Consider the following 20,697-nt stretch of genomic DNA (forward strand, 5'->3'; position numbering starts at 1 on the left):
GGAGAGAGAGGGAGGGAGGGACAAGCGATGGGAGGGAGAGAGAGAAAGAGAGAGACGGAGGGAGGGAGAATAGAGAGGGTAGAAGTGAGGGAGGGGATTTTAATAGCATTTGGCCCACAACGGCAGAACAGAACAGGCAGGGGCCGGAGCCAGGGGAAGAAAAAGGAAGGATGCTTGTGTGTCCGTGTGTGTGAGAGAGAGAATAAAAACGTCATCATCACTATTGTGGAGTAGAATAGAGGTGGACAAAAAGCAGCGAGAATAGTCAGCAATGTTTTATGCAGCAGGGGAATAAAACACTACACATATATCCAGGGGTGAAAGTGGCTAGAATTTCTTGCCGGAACTCTCCGACGTGAAGGTCGTCACGGAGCCAGAAATTCTATTTATTTATTTATTTTTCTTTCAATTTTTTTTTTTTTTTTTTTTTTTTTTTTGGGAGGGGGTTGAGGGGTCAAACCTCCTAAACTACTGAAATGCAAAGAAAACTTTTCGCACAGTTATTTCTATAACACATACAAAAACTGATTTTCTTTCAAAATTGTATTTTTTCAATGATTTGCAAAATAAAAGTTAACGAAAACAGCAATAACCCCAACCTCCATCTTCTAATTTTTATTTTCCCTCATTTCCTCACATACTAAATGCCAATTTCAATTTTAACTAACGGTGCTTAAGAACATAGGATATATATTAAAATTGATGTAAACATTTTTTTTTTAATAATAAAGATATAAGTAACATCCATTTAGAAAAATAAGTACAAATGACTTATATTATGCAGAGTGAAATAGAATATATTTTGAAGATCGTCCATTGACTTTTTTAGATCATAAGGAAATGAATAAGTAGCCTAACATAAATTAACAAATATAAGTCCAAAGTGCACATTGACAGCTAAAATGTTCTGAACCTCCCCATCAGAGCAAATAAAACTAAATATGATAAAGCCTCCTCAATTCTTTCGTTGCTCTTAAAGATTTGATCCATTTTAGGTTGCATTGCCCCTTTTTTTGTCGCATCCTAAAACTTTTTTTTTTTTTGCTGTTCCAGAAAACATGCACATTTGAACCAATCAGAGCTAACTATCGCTGCTGATCACATGTCAGCATGTCAGCCGATTGAACGGATAAATGAGTCCTTGCATTTTGCTTTGCTGCGTGAGTTTATTGACGTGACTCATCATCGTCAGACTCAGATAACTGCAGAAGCTGAGGAAACCTCCATGCCGTCCGTGGAATAAAATTAATAATAAATATTGGTGGAAACGGATGACATTACACATCTGATGTTGGTAGATATTTTTCTTCTTGGAGATTAAATGCATGTGTGGCAGCTTAGCTTTTTTTTTTTTTAAACATAGCGTTTTGACAGTTGCCGTCATATTTTCAGAATCAAAGCACTGTGTACCGGAACAGCATTCCGGCCCTCAATCTTATACCGGAACTGCGTTCTGGCCCTTAATCTTATACCGGAACTGCGTTCCTGACCGTTCTGGCCTACTTTCACCCCTGCATATATCTAAAGAGGTAATAGTTAGGAATAGGAAGAAATCAATCAAAAATCCACACTTTCCAACAACATTTGAGTTGATTACAAACACTGAGCTGAATTTGAAGGATGTCTGAAACATTCCTTTGAGTAGACTGAAGAACTCGGCTAAAATATCTAAGAAATTAGTGGATTTACGCAAGTCTGATTCCTCTTTTGGTGAAATTACTGGTTGCCTGAAAGTGTGGCATTCATTTGTTCAAATAATTCTACGGACATTTGTGGGAATGTCCAGAAGGGGTGATCTGGGCATTACTTTTATTTATTTATTTTTTAAAGTTGGTTTTGCTATTTTTTATTTAACTGTTATTTTAAAGGTTCTGAAATGAAAACATAAAATAGTGAAAGAAGCTCAAGGTTTTGTTCACATACAAAGTAAATATGAGCAATAAATGACCAACACTGAATACTCGGCTTCTCACAAACAACACTTTTCAAATATTTAAAACAGCAGATGTACCATTACAAATATAAAAAGTCAGTAACAAAAAAGTCAGTAACACAAAATAATAATAATAATAAATGCACTCAATTCAAGAAATGTATAAAAATAACTACAGTGCACATCATAATTGTGCACACCCCAACTGATATTTCAGAAAACCTATGTTTTCCTACCAGCAACAACTTTTTGAACAGCAAAATACTTCCGCAAACGTGGGCCAATGATATACAGCAAAATATGTAATATAAATTAATATACACCCACCAAAACATTTGGTCAAAAGAAGATAAAATTCTTCCTAACAAGACTTCAATCACAGATAAATCTAATTACTCATCACACAGGTGTCAGACAGGTGACAATAAAACTGTTTTGACTAATGATGAAACCCGTAAACACTTCACACAGTCAGCGATAGCACCACACGGACGAGAAATATCTCAAGATCTCAGGAAGAAAGTCATTTCTTTACACAGAAAGAGAAGGTTAAGGATCTGTAAATCTTTTGTTAGTCGAAATACTGTGGCAACAGCGGTGCAGAAATGTAAAAGATGGAACTCCAATCATCTCTGTTGGCCATCCAGTCTGTCCAAGAAAGTTAAACATCACAAGAAGTGTAACTTACGGAGAAAGGTTGGAATAAAATCTCTATTCAAGTTCTCTGCAGTTGGCTTAAGAATTAGAAAGCCAAACTGGGGTGTGTTTCCTATCACAAAATCCAGCGCACACTGCAGAGGAGTGACATGCATGAGTGTCGTCCACATAGGAAGCCTCTTCTTAAAACAATGCACCAATAGGTCAGACTGGAATAGGCAACGGCCCATGCTGACAAAGAAATACACTTCTGGGACTTGTCTGGAGTGATGAGACCAAGATCAACCTTTTTGGAACCGATGGCTTCGATACTGTATGGCATGGAAAAGGGGAGCAGTACACAGAAAAGTGCACAGTGACAAAAGTAAAACATGGTTGTGGCACCGTTCTTATATCGGGCTGCATGAGTGTTGCTGGTGTTGGGGACTTTATTTAAATGATGAAAAGGAATTCTGAGACCTTGCACTCTTGTGTTTTAAAAGAGACAATGCTATCATCACTGCATGGCCTCGTTTGTCATTCAGTTTTCCAATATGACATGGACCCAACCACACAGCCAAGGCTACAGCAGCATTTCTTAAGGAGAACAGGGTCAGCGTGAAATAAACTATATCTGGCCTGGCAAGCTAGCTTTTTAAAACCGAGGATCCTCATACGTCCTGAAAAAATAATTACATCTACACCACCATGTTTGCAGAAAAAAAAGCATTCACAGCCAACCGCATTCATGTACTTTTGAGTACACTCATAACAATGCACAAAAAATAATTGTCCATAATCTCGTCCTTTACATAAATATGGAGCAATGCTAGAGTTTGTAAATAAATGGAAGCAAAAAGCACCCGTCTAAAAATTAGATCTAAACCCACTGCGAAGGAATCCATGTTGACTCGAATGCTGCATTCGAGGAAGGCGGGACGTTGGACTTTTCCAACCTCCGACAGGGAAAAATATCCTAGGAACGATACAAGAACTGGGAGATCCTAGTCGCAAAGTCGGGAAAGAAAAAAAGTACCCCAACTTCACGAGTTGATTCAATCTGACGTCACTTGAGAAAATGGCGCTCAAGACAACGTATTGATGACGCAATATTGAAGTTAAACTTTCTTTAAGACGCCATGTATTTATTCAGGGAATAATCTTAAAAATAATCTCAATGAATTTATCAGCATGAATATAACTAAAGAAGGCTGTTACAGGATGTGCTATTTATCTCAACCGTCATTTTTCCTCCACTTTTTGATCGCTTACGAGAAGGCAGGTTTGCTGGAGGTCAAAATGTCTTTTAATGGCCAAAATAAAAAAACAACTTGTCGCAATCAGCCATCTTTGTTGTTTGGGAACACCCAAGTGGGATAAATCCAACTTCCCACCTTCCTTAAATGCAGCATACATGTAAACATTGGTCTGATGTGTGACGTAGAAACAAAGTTTGTCGCAGACCATAGACTTCATAATGACACTGACGGGTCAGATTCGACCTTCACTGCGCTACGCCTTCAAGTAGGGGTCCATCCCTCAATCCGCTTCAGTTGTTCGCAGCGACACATGCAGCGATCCAACGCCACATTCATGTTGAAAAAGTACAAAAGCTGCACCGCATACAAACAGGAAGGATTGTCTCAGGAGTGATTTGTTCGAGGATTCAAGGTAATTTATATATTTTTTGTTTTTTCACATGAATTTTCAGTATAAAAAGCTCTTTGTTGTCAGGCTGCCACCAAATTGTCTAACAGAATAGCATGATTCTTCGACATATTTAGGTAAAATAAATGCTATCTGCAGGTTTTTTTTGCATTTAACCAATAATAGAGACTTTATTACGTCCATATCTATAAAGAATTCAGGGATTTAAGCATTTATTCACAAGAATGTTCACCGGAAAAGCTCTGTTTACACATGGCGGCCGCCACATTGACTGACAGGCTAGCATCGTACGTCGACATATTTACATTAAATAAATGCTAACGGCATGTTTTTTTTTTTTGCTTTTAACCACGAATCAAGACCGTTTCGTTTCTACATCTATAAAGAATTCAAGGATTTAAGCATTTATTCACAAAAATTTTCAATGGAAAAGCTCTGTTCACATATGGCAGCCGCCACATTGACTGACAGACTAGCATCGCACTTCGACATATTTACGTAAAATAAATGCTAACTGCACGGTTTTTTTTGTTTGTTTTTTTGCTTTTAACCAAGAGTCGAGATCGTATTACGTCCTTATCTATAAAGAATTTAGGGATTTAAGCATTTATTCACAAGAATTATCAACGAAAAAAGCTCTTTGCCTGTGATTCCACTCGGTCAGCTTTGACGGCCATGCCAACAATGCAGGCCCCCTTTTAAATCAGCCCCGCGCCCCATCAATATCATTATGAAGTCTATGCGCAGACAGTGACGTTCCTACAGTTAAGCCTTCGGTTATCATTGTCATTTATATTATGATGGCGCTACAAACGCAGAATTTGCGCATCTTCACTTTGGTAGGGTTTTTAAAAACCCTCGTTTTCAATGCCCTAAAAAATGCGTGTGCGTGTGGATGATAGGCCAAACCGTAGAAAAAGTTCCTTTTGCAAAATATCCTGCTACATGTAGACATGGCCGTAGTGGCCAATTATGGCTCCTGATCTGAACCCGATTGAGCACATGTGGGGAATTCTGAAGAGAAGTGGAGTGTTGCTGTATGTCCAATATCAAGGCTTAAAATCAGGTCATTCTTGAAGAATGGGAAAATTAGTTGTTGTAAACTGTCAAGAACTTGTTGCCTCGAAGATTTGCTATGTCCTTATAAAGACTTTTTTTTTTTTGGGGGGGGGGGTAGTCACTTTTGCACCAAAATATTTTCATAAAATTGTAAAATTTAATGTTCCTCATCAACAAACTAAGTTTCATGGTACAAGTCAAGCAAGCATTGTACTTTACAAAACTCAGTTATGCTGAAATTTTAAAAACTGTTCTTTTATTAATTTAGATGTTGATTCAAATCTTACTTTGCAAAGAGGGTCCACTGGTGGTTTTAAAGATGACCTCAACTGAAGTGTAATTAATAGCTTGAAAACCATCATCATTTTACTTTTGTTGAGAGGACAAATCTTTATCTGCCAAACAATAGTCACTTTTCATTTCCACCACATATGATGGATAAATTGTCAAGGCTTATCACGAGAATAAAGCTAAAATCTTTTTTTGATCCATGATCTCGATCACAAAAATCACCCAGGCCTAATGTCCAGCCTTTCTTGCACCCAGGAAAGGGATGGGTCCTCTGTCTGATAGATCAACAGGCTTCAGTCTGAAATGTTTATATTAAACCAAGAGCAGAAGATTCTTATTGATGGCAAATGGAATTTTGTCGTTGTATTGGAAGGCACTATGGCTCTCATCCAAATAGGCTTCACCAGTTCATTCAACAAAGCCTAGTTAGAGGACCACTAGCAATTCATACTATAGCCAATATGCTGAGCACTCAGGCTAGCGCTGCCCGAACTATGCCTTGTTGTAGGAACTGATGAAACCTGCTCGGATGAGATGCAAAACGCTTCCTAAAACCACCAGAAAAGTTCAGTTGTGATCAATTCAATGCCCTGAGAGAAATGACCTGGATGAATAAATATATTCACATGCATTTTGCATAGATGGCTGGGTGAAGCTGGTAAGAGTGCATAAATATCCACTGTGACACAGGTACTATACAGACATCTCCAATGGTCTGATGAAACTAGCGTTTATTTGGCAATAATGTCTGGAGGGAAAAAAGGTACACTTGCAAGCATAAGAACAACACCCCCACGAGAAAAATACAGGGATTTTGGAGGTTGTTTAACATCGAGATTGGTGCACTTCTCAAAAACAGATGGTATCATGAGGAAAAAATATGATGTGGATATACTATAGCAGCACCTTATGAGATGAGTTAGGAAGTTCAAGTTTGGGTGCAAATTAGTCTTGCAACCAGACTATGGCCAAAAGCCTACTGCAAACCTGGTCACACAGTGGCTTGAGGATGGGAAAGTCAACATATTTGAGTAGCAGCCACAAAGTCCTAGATAGACAGTTCTGAAATTGCATGTGTAAGCAAAGCAACCTATGAACTTGGTTAAACCGGTTCTGTCAGGGTCATAAATCCAGGCAAATATTTTGAATAGCTTTTGGGCAGAGATCTCAAACATTTGAATCAAATCTACATAAAGTTTCAGAAATACTACCAAATACTGAGGAAAGGTATGTATGGTATTCTTGTGACTTTAGAAATGTCTTGAAAATCTTTAGACAGATTTAGACAGATTTTATATTAGACAGTTGAATCAGTTGTATCAATATGTCTTTTTATAAAGTGTAAAACTGATTTCAGCTCTAGTCTAGACTATATTGTTATCATTATTATCATTTTAGCTGTCGTGTGTATTGGTATAGAACAGCTTTGAGGCCATCTTACATTTTGATAGGCAATAATGTCAATGAATATTAATAATAAGAAATGCACCTCTCTGCTAGTTTAGCAATACTGTACAGCAAGACAGATAATACAGATCATTATTTTTGTAGATTTAACCTATTATGTGAAAACAACTAAACAGTGTTTCAACAAATAAGATTTTTTTAAGTGTTTAAAAAAAATTGTTTTGTGTACCAATACAACATCAAAATGGACAAGGGCAAACTTTAAAAAAATAAAAAAAAAAATAAAATAAAATACATTGTGGTTTTCATTACTAATGTAACTAGATACTTAACAGTCAAAGTCCCTAAAAAAATATTTCAATTCACTGAAAAAGTATTTTGTCTGTTGTCCCATCAATACAATAAGTAACACAAAGACAGTCTATATATTTTTATTATTAATTATTCTATACTTACTACAATTGTGGCTATCCATTCCAGAATGGGCTAGCAATGTGATACGGTAACTTTACATTAAAGAAAGTTAACACACACATACACGACTGCAAAGAACAATAACAACATTTTTAAATTTAACCACCCTGCCCTCAAAAAAGGAATAAATATTCTTCCCTTGAAAAAAAAATGTGTGACACTACCTTAGCATTTGCATGCACTTTAATGCTGAATTTGCATGTTGTCTGTCCCATTTGGGAATGAGGATGGAGGGAGTGAGAGGTTGGGAGGGGGTGTTCAATTTGCCAGAGAGGATTAAGGATTAGGTTTAGTGGTGGATTAGGTATGTGTGTGCTTGTGTGTGTATGTGTGCGTGTATGCGCGCACAACATGACTGGGTTAAACATGGATGATGGCAGCCTCAGAGCGCCAAACAAAAAAATAATAGACGCAACAGGAGAGGTGGTGGGGTTCGGGGTAAATTTGAAGTTCTAAAAGAACCTAGCTTCTCAGAATAATTTGCAAAGAAATATACTATACTGTAGGTAAAAAAAGTATTCAGAACCCTTGAAATTTGTCACTCCGTGTCATTGCAGCCACCCCCCTCCCCCCCTAAAAAAGAGAAAATTCATTTTATTTTCTAATTAATTTATACTCAGCACCCAATCTTGAAAAAAAAAATGTAGACATTTTTGCAAATTTATTAAGTAAGAAAAAACAAAAAATCATATGCTCATGAGTATTCAGCATTTTTGTTTTTGGTGGCCCCTTTAGTTTTTGTCTTGGTCTTACCATTTACCATTAGTCTTTTGGACGAAAACACTTTTTTTGTCTTAGTCACATTTCAGTGATTTCAAAATGCGTTAGGCTTTGTCTAGTTTTAGTCAAAACTCAAAATGTTTTCATTTATAAACTTCAAAAGTTTTTGTACATGTATAAATGAATCAATAAAAGGTTTCTAACAATTTCAAATGAACATTGACAGACGAGCACACAGTTGTAGAGTCTACAAGGACACCACCATCTTTGTGATAATAATACACACTCAGCAGGAAAACGGCACATTATTTTCAATTCTTAAACTCAAATGGACGCCACAAACTGTATGTAAAAAGTTTATCAAGAGATTAAGAGATTAAGAGATTTATCACGCTAAATGCTAATGCTAACGTGAACGCTATGCTAACAATACAAGTTACTTAATGTGTGATGCACTCAGCACAGACCTAAAGGCTAAAGCAACTTGACATATTCAGCCAATATAAAAAAAAAAAAAAACCCTACCAAGCAGCACCTGACAACCGTGTTTCACAAACGGAGCCTGGAGTAGGCACAAGTTTGCCGGTGAGTAAGCTTGTGTGTGGGGCGAGGGGATTGCAGACCACATCACATGAATGACACGACCAAACACTGCTAAGTTGCTTGCTAACTACTAAGGGTGTAACAGTACATGTATTTGTATTGAACCGTTTTGGTACGTGGTGCTCGGTTCGGAACAGAGGCGTACCGAACGAGTTTCTGATGTAATGTAACCCTTACTTTTCGAGGCCGAGTCGATCGGGTTACAGTTTCTTTGTTTAGATTATATTTACTCCATCTTCTCTACTATAATGAGGACCAACACGGTACGACAGTATAACCCAGAAACATCAACGACGCGACAATGTGGCCGCCGTGAGAACGCAGTGAAACGCGGACGTTAAATTCAATCAGCCAATGCACACCAGTCGCAGTGCGGCCACGTGTTAGACGCGTCCCAGAAGCGGCTCAACATATTGTTAGTTTATTATTTCACGTGAGACGCGACCTTCCTGCGTCAATACTACTACCGGTAAGTAGGATCAGGCAGACCGGAAGTCACTCGTGTAAAAATACGGTGGATCCGGTCGATTTTCAAACAATATGCAATCGTAACCCACTTTTTGAGTCCATCAGATCTCGAGTGGTAGATCGGGGCACAGCTGATTTGTCTTTGTTGATTTACTGCTGTCTTCTCTGCTATAATGATAACCAACACGGCCCCGTGTTCAATACAAAACCCTCCTACCACAACAAAACAAGTAGGAACTAATATTCACATAGGAACTAAAGTTATACAACATAAACCACCAATATAAATGAATACTACATCACATTTGTAAAATATAAACACATAATAAAATAAATAATAGCCCATTTAAATGAAATAAATTGAAATGAGCTAAAACACCTATAATTAAATATTAAGAATAAAACACAGATCCTGCTTACACAGTTAATTTCTGTGTGGCGCTTTAACTTGAGAAAATCCACCAATAAAGCTTTTGAAAACCGTTCATAAGAAAAAAAAAAAGATTCATTGAGGCATTTCATTTGTAAAATACATGTTAAAATCTTTGTCATTGGGATTACTTTTCTCTTTAGCACAGGACTTTTTTTCGTCTTTCTTTCAGAAAGAAAGCTGACCAATATGCGTGGCCTGAAAGGCAAATTGTTGTTGGATTATCTTTAAATACCCGCTACTTTTTGAGCAGAATTCCAGCTTTGTATAGGCTAATGTTCCTATTGTTGAAAGCACAAAGGTGTGTTATAAACAACTAGCACATTTTTTATTTTGCATTTTGTTTTCTTACTGTATCGAAAATAAACCAAACTGTGACCTCAAAACCGAGGTACGTACCGAACCGAGATTTTTGTGTCCCGTTACACTCCTACTAGCTATGGCGAATTTTCATCTCATTCTTGTCCGGACAGACGACAACTGGCATCCATCTTGTTATGTTGTAGTCTCCCAAGACACGTTTTTAGCTCGTCATAGTCACGTCATGATCATGAAAAAAAAATTGTTCATTGATGAAATATTTTCGTTATCGTCATCATTGACGAAAACAACACTGGTATTCAGACCCTGTGCGAGAAGCATGCTTTTGAGGTAGGACAGCCATGAGTCTTCTTGGCAATGATGCAACAAGTTTTTCACATCTGGATTTTGGGATCCTATGGCATTCTCCCTTGCAGATCCTCTCCTGCTCAGTCAGGTTGGATGGTGAAAGTTGGGGGACAGCCATTTGCAGGTCTTTCCTGAGGTGCTCGATCGGGTTTCGATCAGGGCTCTAGCTGGGTCAGTCAGGAATGGACACAGAGTTGTTCTGAAGCCTCTCTTTCGTTATTTTAGCTGTGTGATTTGGTTCATTGTCCTGTAGAAAATTAAACTTCGGCCGAGTCTGAGGTCTTATGAACTCTGGAAAAGGTTTTCCTCCAGGATATCTCTGTACTCGGCCGCATTCATCTTTCCTTCAATTGCAACCAGTTGTGCTGTCCCTGCAGCTGAAAAACACCCCCACAACATGATGCTCTCACCACCATGTTTCATTGTAGGGATTAGAGGTGGGAATCTTTGGGCACCTAACGATTCGATTGCGATTCAGAGACTCCGATTCGATTATAAATCGATTATTGATGCCCCCCCTCCCGCCATTTAAAAAAAATATATATTTTGTATATTTGTTCCAAAATTGTTCAAAAATCCTCTCAGGCTAAATGAACCAAACTACTATTTTAGTATCAAGTTACCGGTTAACAACGGTAAATAAAATACTCAAGTCCCCATTCTGTATCAGCAGCTTTAAACTACATTCAATTAATTTAATGTTGTGAATCAACCGTTAGTTGTTAACATTGCGTCCGTTACTCCATAATTTCCCTCATGTCTACTTTCGACATGTGAAAGTTTTAAAACTGTTTCATCATTTAAAGATAGATTCAAGTCAAGATTTTGCCGATTTAGGGGTATTTTAGATAAAAAGTAATTAAGTTCTCTACAACAGAGCCTTCTAGAGAAGTCTTCTGCTTTAGGATGGCGCCTGTTTACTAGCGCGGGAAAGTCTCATTTCACATCTAGTCTAGATATATGTGATATCTACCATAGCCGTATGTTGCCGTATGTTTGTAGCAACTAGCAACTGGGCGCTGTTTGTAGCGGCTGACGGCCGCAGTCAGGTATTATTGTGTTTTTTTTTTACCTAGCGGCATTAGCTGCACATGATATTTACTCTCGGTCCGTTCCTCATTGCGTCCCGAAGACCGCGCTGACTGCGTTTTATTTCCGCTTTACCTGGTATAATTCAATAATCGGAATTTGGATGTTTGTGAATCATTCTCGAATCTTCCACAGCCGAATCGCGAATAATCTAAGAATCGGAAATTTTGCACGCCTTTAGTAGGGATTGTACTGGGCAGGTGATGAGCAGTGTATTTTTTTCAACCTTAGACCTTGCCAACCTTTTTCCCCTAAGAATTAACACCAAAAAGATCAATTTTGGTTTTATCAGACCAGAAAATCTTGTTTCTCATATTCTGAGCATCATTCATGTTTGTTTTTATTTTGGGCAGACTTTATGCGTGCTTTTTATGAGTCTTGCAGTGAGGAAAGGCTTCCTTTGGGCCACTCTCCCACAAAGCCCCGACTGGAGGAGGAGGGCTACAGTGATAGTTGACTTTGTGGAACTTTCTCCCATGTCCCTGGTGCATCTCTAGAGCTCAGCCAAAGTGACGGGGATCGTGCACCTGTTTCCATGTCCAAATTCAAGCACTTTTTACTGACTTTCAAAACCAATTTTCCAGTTTTTCCAGTACCTCATCCTAAACGTTATTCCAATGTTTTTTGTTATTTTACGGTGAGGTAGAAATTATGGTGCCTGTTCATATGCAAATGTCTTCCAAAATGTTCTGCAACCCCAGAGCCTCAAGAAAATTCTTGACGTTTGGAACACTCAAAAAATGGCTCTCACACCACCAATTGTTAAGCTAAATGATATAAAGTAGGTTTGTGTTGATCTGTAGTTCACAACAACAACAAAAAACGATTCCCTTCTCGCTGAAACTAGTAAAGCTCTTTAAAGGGCTATTAAATTCTCCATAGGCGGATCTACTATTCAGGCGAAGGAGGCGATCGCCTTAGGCCCCCAAACCAGCTGCCCTTGCCCCAACGAGCAAGGGCTTGGGCCACCGGAGCCAGCAGCACCCCCAACTATTTGTCATATATATACATACAGTGGGGAGAACAAGTATTTGATAAAATGCCAATGGGTTTTCCCATTGACTGTGTATCAAATACTTGTTCTCCCCACTGTATATGGCAGCATACCAAACAAACAAATAACAAAAAAAAGAAAGCCATTTGAATGCTGCATTTATATTACCCCCCCCTCCCCACAAACACTTCAATGGACTGTTCCACGACGAAGGACTGAGTATCAGTCGCTTAGCTTCATTTAGCGCCGCTTAGCTTCGCTTAGCTCCATTTAGCTCCGCATTTTTCACGCCACTAAGCTCGCTATTTTTACAGCTCACTTGCTAATTTGCACGTCGGCTATCGTTTACTTCGAACACACGAGCGAACGTGCTCTCCATGAGAGCCAAAGTGCAGTGAGGGAGAGGTTGAGAACAGGACGCTAATGCCTCTTTTAACTTTCTTCTTCTTCACACCGAACATAAAATACACGACAGCACACCCTGTGGCGAAACAATGTAGTACAGTTCCAATCAGTCATACAATAACACTCAACAGCTAGTTAACACCATTTACTAACGTAAAAAAAAAAAAAAGAAAAAAAATCTATTAGTGACACCACAAGCAATTACGAAGAATATTTTTTTTACGGAGTGTAAAGCTTTCGGTTAGCGGTTTAGCGATCGTACCTCTGGTGAACATTTCAAAATGAAAGCACGTCATGTTCGTCATATAAATAACGGTATCTGGAGTTAATCCCACATACATCAGAATTAATATTATAATATGTAGAGTAAATGCTACAGAATACAGATTCTACACTAAGAATAGCTTTCAAATGACACTATGACAAATATGATTGGCAATGAATAATAATTATTATAGTTATTATGCTACTATTATACTGTATATAGTAGTATACTATAATAATAATGCTAGAATGTTTTTTTTTTTAAGAATTGTTTTGAATAATGTTGGAAAGGCAAAGTCAGTGTTCTGAATCTGTTTACTTTCCATTCTTTTGCTCTAGTAAATGCTATCAGCATTTAACCTCGTTGTTGATTTGTGATTAATTATTTACATGATTATTTGTACTTTAATAAAGAATGTAAGTGTTCCAAAATGTTTTTTTGAATTAATAAGCGTCAACAAAAATTTCATTGCTAAATTAGTGAAAAAAAAAAAAAAAAAAATTAGTCGACTAATCGTAAAATTAGTCGGCTGACTAATCAGGCGACAATTTGTCGTTTAGGACAGCCCTAGTGTACAGGAACATATTTCCTCCACACCCTTCTCACCTTTTTAACCACTGACCCATGAAGAGGGCCCCTGGATTTGTTCGCCTTAGGCCCCAAAATTGCCAAGACCGCCACTGATAATCTCTCCTACTCCTTAAGTAGGAGTAAAATATAACAGTGGTGTCCAAACTATTCCACATGGGGCCGCAGTGGGTGCTGGATTTCATTCCTACACAACAAGAGGACATCTTTTCACCAATCTTGTGTCTCACAAGTGTAATCAGTTGATTGCAGTCAGGTGCTGCTTGTTTTAGCACAAACTTCATTGGTTAAACGGTGTGCTCGAATGGTAGGAACAAAAACCAGGACCCACAGCGGCCCTTGAGGACAGGTTTGGACACCCATGCCTTAAAGGGATCCTCTATTTTTAAGACAAGTAATTCTTAAAACATAAATGTTAGTATGAGTTATAATAATTTGATATTAAAACCCCTCTTAATGTTTTTGTTTTAATAAAGTTTGTAAAATTATTTTAAGTGATAGGTCGCCATTCTTGTTACGTCGCAGTGCGTGACGTCACTGGCCCCGAATGCCGAAATTCCAGCTTGTCACTCGTTAGCTTTCACAACATGTCGTCAGTTCTACCCTTCCTATTTGAACCAGATCTGAAAAGTGGAGAGATCTGAAAAGTGGAGAGCAGGACAGCACTGTCGGTTGTTCACAAGACGAGTTTCAGGGAAAAATGCGTGCAGCAAATACCTGATAAGACAAAAGTTGGGCAAAACTGGTGATGCGAGAGAGTCCTGTTGGTAACTTCGGTTGGGAGCGAGAGTGTATGCTGTTGGGATTCGGGAACTCCGGTTTAAATTAGCAGATATTCAAGGTAAGCATATTGCAATTTCAAACGTTTTCCCAATATAATTATGTAGATTGTTAGCATCCAGAGCTGTCGTGTGCTTTACATACAGTACAGGCCAAAGAGCACACCTTGTGTAATCCAGGTCTTGTACATTGTAACGCGTGGTAGCTAGGATACGTGGATAAAAGTACCAGAAAGGGGAGAAACTTCCACTTATGCACATTTATTCACAAAAAATAATATTTCCACCTTGACCACTCTTCACTCGGGAGCTCAGCAGTACGCAAACACGCATTCCCTGACGAACTCCAACATTGTTGTAAGGTCCACGTCAGAGTCACTGTCGTCACTGTAGCGTGCCGTAGTACTTTAATTATTTAGTATGATTTGGGGAAAACTCCCACGAAGAATAGTCAACAAAAAAGATAGCAATACTAATCCAAATCCGCGTTTTTTACTCACTCGAAGATCCAGGAATTAGACCGATCCCATGGCAATATCACAGCCACGATTAGGCCGTCGATTCCACAAAATAGACTGATCCGAAAAGCCGGTGTGGGACCGACGAATAAAAATAAATGGACAGATCCAAAACCATTATTGCAGACGCGATGAGACCCTTACTTGACTGAGGATCCAGGAAAAATGTTCTGGCGCCAGTTGTAACGCGTGGTGGGTAGGATACATGCATACAGGGACCAAAAAGGGGGAGAAGCTTCCACTTATGCACATTTATTCACTAAAAATAATAATTCCACCTTGACCACCCACTTCACTCCCCTTTTTTCCATTTGACTGGAAATTGCATCCAAAAGCAGCACATCGTGGCATTTTACGTCGCGAGTTTAGGCAGGAATAAGCAATTGTTGAACACGCTACACATTCGGAAAGATGCCAATTACGTCATCACTGCGAGCCCGCAAACCATGGCGCCAACTAACGGTCAAAATATGGACTAAATATTATAAAATATTGCCATTGATTTAACATTTTATGTGTTTCTAACAACATATTTTTAGTACAAGAGAACAATTGTGGTTTATTAGAGCCTACATGTATTTAAATCAGAGGATCACTTTAAAATAAGTGTCCATTTTCTTGTGCAACACGGCAGTCGCTCAAGAACTAAGTGAGTAGGCAGGGTCCTACTGGCGACGAAGCCAAGCGAAGTGGCTCCCAGTCACATTAAACGGCGACGTGCAGAGGTGGTGTGGAGGTCGCAACAAAAAAATGTGTCAAAAAGATGAAATGGTCGTGTGATAAAAGTATTGTACTAAACCACAGCCATTGCAGATGAATGCATTTAAATACTACTGTATTTGTATACCATTGGCTCGATTAAACTCCAAACTACTCACACATCGACTCAACTGCACTGCACTCTTGGGAGCGACGATGTGATGCGGGAAATTAACTTCAAAACAAGCGTGTAGCAGGGATGAAGCAAATTTATTTTCCTTCATATAATAATTTATATTTTTAGACAGTGTGCTGAGAAATATTGTGTTTCAAACACTCAAAATTAAAGCATTTTTCAAACCTTGAAAACACAACATTAAAATCCAAGCATTTTCAAAGATTTCCAGGACACGTATGAACCCTGCAATGATGTTTGGGTTCCTCCTTACCTTTATCACCAAGGCTCTTTTCCCACGATTGCTCTGTTTGGCTGGCCAGGCCTAGAAAGAATTGTGGTCATCCCAAAAATTCTTTCATTTGAGGGTGACTGTATGAAGGCCACAGTGCTCTTAGGAACCTTGAGGGCTGCAGAAATTCTCTTGTAACCTTGGCTAGATCTGTAACTGGCCACAATTCTGTCTCTATACCCCTTGGGCAGTTCATTTGACCTCATGATTCTCATTTGCTCTGGCATGCACTGAGAGCAGTAAGGTCTCATATAGACAGGTGTGTGCTTTTACTAATCAAGTCCAATCAGTTTGCTTAAACACAGATGACTCCAAATAAATGAGCAGAATCATCTCGAGGAGGATCAGCAGAAATGAACACTAGTGCCCCTTTCCCACTGAAACTAGTGGGTCAACGCGCGTTTTTCCAAGCCAATGAAACCCACTAGCTATTGGCATTTGGCACCTTTCCCATTGATAAAAAAAAAGCCGTCTTTTTTTTTTTTTTCACCCGTCTAACCCCCCACCCCTCTTCAGCCGTGAAGTAAGGTTACGTGATGTCACCACGCTAAAATGCGCGTCGACAAAAGCGACCAAATTCATTCAGTTCAAGGAAGTAAACAATGCAGAGCAAAATGTAAGCCTTTCTGTTTGTGTTCTCTGTTTTCATGCTTTTTACTTCCCTCAAAATGGTCGAAATGCAGCAAAGGATCAACACTCTGCTTGTGCTGAGGCAACGTGAATTTTGGTTTGAAATTGAAAGGAGTCGTGTGGGGCGTGTTAAATGGGAGGCGAATGGTACGTTGTTATGACGCATCACGCAAGAGCCTACGTCACCACGTAGATTAGGGTGTTGACTGTTGACCCGGGGTTTTGCTTTCACACTGCATGACGATCGGAGCTGAGGTGATTTTAACACGGGTTGCATGGCGGGTTGATTGACACGGGTCGAGGCGGGTCGCTGCACCCTTCCCACTGCTACCAAAAGCTGATTGTTAGTGGGTTGACACGGGTTTTTTGGCCAGTGGGAAAGGTGTATAGGAGTTAAATATGAAAGTCGCTGCAAAGGGTCTGATTATTTATGGCCATATGAAGTTTCAGTTTGTCTTTTTAAAAACATTTGCTAAAATTTCTACATTTGTTTTTGTTCTGTCAAGATAGGGTGTGTAAAGTGTACATTAATGAGAAATAAAATGAACTTTTTTTGATTTTGGAAAATGGCTGCAATGGTGCAAAGAATACTTTCTGTACTCAATGTAGGTGATATTCAAGTAAATATTTTTTTGTGTATCACCAACGATTCTCAGAGGAATGATAATTGGGACCCCTTTTGAAAAAACAGAAAGGAAATTCGAAAAAATACTAATTCAAAATTAAGATAACGAATTTAAAAAAATAAAAAAATAACCATATCTACGAGGTATGCTTTATGTTGAAACGGGGTTGCGAAGACACGCTGTGTGCTGTTTTTGCACGTCCATGATGGTGGGCATCCACATGAGCAAACACAAAGGTTTCACTGTTAGGATCACATAAAATAAGAATTTGCATATTAAAGCAAGCATAACCTTTGCTCGAACAAATCATTATTCATCACAAGACTGAGAACGAAAAACGGCCAAGTCTAATACAAAGCCTTCTCATCCTCTGATATAGCCACTCCTCTAAAGCTATAAATAGAACACCACTGATAGCCAGGCCTTTTTTCATGTCACGTTTCCAAAAATGCTCAATCACAATCATCTCTGCCGGGACTCGAACCCGGAGCCTCTGGATTAGAAGTCCAGCGCGCTATTCCATTGCGCCACAGAGACTCAGGCAGTACATCTGGGGTAGACGGAGTATTCATACCTCTCCCACCCCATCCCCCGTTTAATGCAGCATCCCTCAGCATCAGGACCGCAGCCCAGAGCGAGGCACTACCACCGTTCGCAGACAGGGAGTGCTAAAGAGGCATATTCAGGCACTACAGGATTTATTTCATGTATTTCATGAAGCATTGAAATACAGGTTTTCAGGGGAAAAAATGACAATGCTTAAGTTGGCCATTTCCTGTACTGGAATGCAAGAATAGAGCCCCAAAAATAAAATGAAAAATACTAGCTATACATGATGTACAATGTAGAAAAACAACTTCGAACCATCCCCCCTAAAATAGACCAAATCAGTGTTCACTACCATAATCAGGCATGCAAACTGGTTAGGGGTGAAAAAGGTGACAAAGTAACATGGACACACGGCATGCACGGAAAAGTGCATTTCATAGTGCAACCAGAGACATCTCGAATTAAACACAGTACATAAGAATTTAACATATACAAGTCTAAATCCCTCATCCTGAAATCAGAACATATAAGACGCATTAAGTAGCAAATTATACAAAATCTAAATTATAAAATATACAGTATGTCCCATTTGCATTAAGCAAAGAACAGCTGTACAGCATAAAATATGAATTTACAGGTACAGTAGAAGTTCCATTCACTTAACTATTATGTGATAGATAGATAGATAGATAGATAGATAGATAGATAGATAGATAGATAGATAGATAGAGAGAGAGAGAGAGAGAGAGAGAGAGAGAGAGAGAGAGAGAGAGAGAGAGAGAGAGAGAGAGAGAGAGAGATAGATAGATAGATAGATAGATAGATAGATAGATAGATAGATAGATAGAAAGAATTAAAAAATTACAAGTCTTCAAAAGCATTAACTGTAGTGATCATACCTTTATTTACATTCAACCAAAGCAATTAGTCCCATGGTCCTTAACTTCAATTGATAGGGCATCATACTGGATAAACAGAAGCACACCTGTAGGCTGTTTTATAAACGGGGGTGTGTACGAACAGCGCGGGAATGGGGGTACTTTTAAATGCGACCTGTAGCGGAGCTCTCCGGTTTGATAAACTCTCGATGGCTAAACAAATGAAACGACCTCCACAACAAGGCAAAACTCTTCCCTTTCTGTAATTATCGAAGAGTATAGAGGGGCCTTAAAAAATTTGTTGTCAAAAATAACTGGTGACCATTCATAACTTTACTAACAAAGCCTTAACCATGACTTGTATGGAAGGCACTAGTTCATCACTCTAGTTACTGTACCTTATTGCTTTTTTTTTTTTTAATCGTTAACAAGCTCTTTACAAAGGGGCCTTAAATAACTCGTCACAATGCCAACTGGCGACAATTCAGATCCCAACTGACGTTCGCCAACTTTACTAGCAAAGCCCTGTGTGAAAGGCGCTAGTTAGCCCCTCCGCAGTTAGAGCTACATCGACTAACTGCGTTCTACGAGGCGGTGAAATATCGAGGACTATCTGAAGTCAGTTATCAAGAAATTAAGCGAATACTTGTGTTATAGACACCATTACAAGCGCAGGAATTGATCGAACGACACAATTGAATGATTTATGAAGACTATTAAAGGCCATCACTCAAACTTTTAGCTTTAAGAAGTTAACAATTTTTGACATTAACCCCTTACCTTGCCGCAATTTCCAACGGGTCCGGCCGAGAAGCTGGTTCATTGGTCCTCAATGCTGATTAGTGATAACTGTGCTCCCGTCTCTCACTATTGTCAGTCATTTGTTGTCACGAGAAGAGAGTGGCGGTGATAGGTCTAGGTCACAGGTTCAAACCGATTCTAGAAAGGGCCTAGTGGGTGCTGGATTTTGTTCCAACCGATAACGTGCAGAGAGTTTAACCAATGAACTTCCTGCTGAAACAAGAAGCACCTGACAAAGTTTAACTGATTACACATGTAAAAGATCTAATTGGTGAAAAGGTGTCGTCTTCATTGGTTGGAAAGCAGACCTGCACCCACTAGGCCCTTTCTGGAATCGGTTTGACACCTGTGGTCTAGGTCATCAGACTACAGTGTAGTTTTGAGCATGGACTACGGTTTTGAAGTTAACGGTTTCACTCGCTCGTTGACAGACCCCCCCCCCCCCCCCCCCCCCATTTTTTTCTCCTCGGATCTACGTGATTCAGAAGTATGACCCTTTTTTATTTCAAAACGGCGAAATTTCGCCGAAAGATGGCAAGTTTGCATGGCTGCATAATAAAATGAAACGATTTTTTTAAGCAATGGGTAACGGAAATAAACATGAATATATATTATAAGACAAGTGTTCACTATTAAAAATACCTTAAATAAATCATTTTAAATCATGAAAGGTTAAAAAAATTACCAAATAAACTACATGAAACAAACAAACAAACAAACAAAATATATATATATATATATATATATATATATATATATATATACACAACACTAAGAATAAATCATAAAGACATCAATATTTGCTAGCAAAAATACATTTAAAAGAAAATAACTAATGACAGCAAACTTGGAAATAATGGAAATATTCCTTTTTGAACTGATACCTATCAAATGGAGGTTCCATGTGTGAAGCTGTATGAATATGGCAAAGATAATATTGCTTTTTGCTACATTTTGAGATTTCTGAAATCTAGTTTTAGAAGCTTTTACATTTTTTTAAACACTTCTCGATGTTAAGTTCATGATGTTGGAACTTAAGAATCAATAAATA

General features: G+C 38.7%; 1 non-coding gene across 1 annotated transcript; it reads right to left on the bottom strand.

Annotated features, from left to right (window-relative positions):
• Positions 1-17,881: 17,881 nt before the first annotated feature.
• Positions 17,882-17,955, bottom strand: trnar-ucu (transfer RNA arginine (anticodon UCU)). The gene has a single exon. It is a non-coding gene; the product is annotated as a tRNA-Arg (tRNA).
• Positions 17,956-20,697: the final 2,742 nt, after the last annotated feature.

This window comes from Corythoichthys intestinalis, chromosome 14 (genome assembly GCF_030265065.1).
Source record: "Corythoichthys intestinalis isolate RoL2023-P3 chromosome 14, ASM3026506v1, whole genome shotgun sequence".
NCBI classification, from domain to species: Eukaryota; Metazoa; Chordata; class Actinopteri; order Syngnathiformes; family Syngnathidae; genus Corythoichthys; species Corythoichthys intestinalis.